Raw genomic sequence first — 1527 nt, 5'->3', positions numbered from 1 at the left:
CCCATGATCATTAAGAAATGACATTCACTGTCTCTGATAACCTTTAGCTTGAAGTCCATGTGGTCTGATACTAGTATGGCCACTCCAGCTTTGCGGAGGTGATATTTTCTTGAAAACTTGTTTCCCAGCCTTTTACTTTTAGCCCATGGGTGCTTTGATTGTTCAGACATGTTTCTTGCAGGCAGCAGAATGTTGGGTTCAATTTTCTAATTCATCTTCCTATTCTGTGCCTCTGAATTGGCACATTTCATCCATTGACATTGAGAGAGATTGTTGTTTTGGGGATTTGTGCTCTCTTTATGTATAATTTTTGTACTTGTGGGGATTGTCTTAGCTTAAAGTATACTTGTTAATTCTTCTTGCAACAAAAATATGGAATGCTTTACAAGTTTGCATGTTATCTCTGTGCAAGGACCATGCTCATAATTGTATCATTTCAATTTTAGTATATGTGTTATCAAACTTAGTAGGAGTAAATTTTTCCATATTTTTCGCTTCTTATTACTTTGAGTGTTGTCCTTCCTCACTCCTATGGCAGACAATGATTCCTAATCAAGGAATGTATTTCAAAGCAGCATGAATAATAAATAGATTTAGAATTTTAATGTCCCAGAAATAAAAATATGGTTTTTACTATATTATCGTTTACCATACCCTAGGCATCAGTTTTACAAAATAATTCTTTTGGAAGATGGTATATGAGTTTGTTTAATGTTGTTCCCTGAATCCTTCATTAAGAACATTAAAATAGAGCCTTTTGCTGTTCTCACCTCAGTCCTGTGTACATCTCCAGGAAAAGGTGAATGGTGTTGTCTGCACTTTGACCACCTTGAATGTATGTAGGATTTTTCTCCTGAAGGATGAGGTGAGGATCATATTGATGATTTCATTCCACCTTATTACAAGTTCAACTTGAACGGAAGGTGAGACTCATGAGGCTCCTATAAAGGACAGAACAAAGGGTCTCAGTGAAGTTTAATGGCCAACTCATATTAACAACATAGATGACTCAAAGTAACCTGTGTTCATCTTTGTGTGTAATGAGTTTCATATCTACTGATAGTGATTGTCAGTCATGACACATGGGCAAAACAGACCTGTAATTAAAAATCTAGTTCTCTGAGCAGAGTGGGGTCTCTGAGGTGATTGAACAAGTGTGTAGTAATTTATTGCTAAGCACATAAGTATTTTGAATGATGTGTACTTTTCGATCTAAAATTAATTCCAAATATGTCTAAAACGACAGTGTCCTGACCTCGCACCTGGCTTTCGTCACCGAGGCCCCTTGGAGGTGCCGGGGGTGAGTTTCCCTCACCGCCCTGATTAGAGCCCCGGCAGCTGAAGACCTCTGCAACCAGCCATAGGTACGCTTAAGACCACCCTTCCCAAGCTTGAAGGAGCCTCTTGCATGAAGGAACTGGAAGAGGAACCCAGATGTGCGGGACCGGGGGATGAGAACTCCATGGCTGCTCAGATCAAGACTGTGCCCCCTCCTTCCAAATCCCCCATCTTCTAATAATTAAGTGC

General features: G+C 39.6%; 1 pseudogene; it reads right to left on the bottom strand.

Moving 5' to 3' along the window:
• Positions 1–366: 366 nt before the first annotated feature.
• On the bottom strand, positions 367–463 carry LOC130040993 (uncharacterized; annotated as a pseudogene).
• Positions 464–1527: the final 1064 nt, after the last annotated feature.

Source organism: Sorex fumeus, unplaced genomic scaffold, assembly GCF_029834395.1.
Source record: "Sorex fumeus unplaced genomic scaffold, SorFum_2.1 ptg000095l, whole genome shotgun sequence".
NCBI lineage: Eukaryota > Metazoa > Chordata > Mammalia > Eulipotyphla > Soricidae > Sorex > Sorex fumeus.
This window is presented reverse-complemented; position numbering and strand designations above follow the sequence as displayed.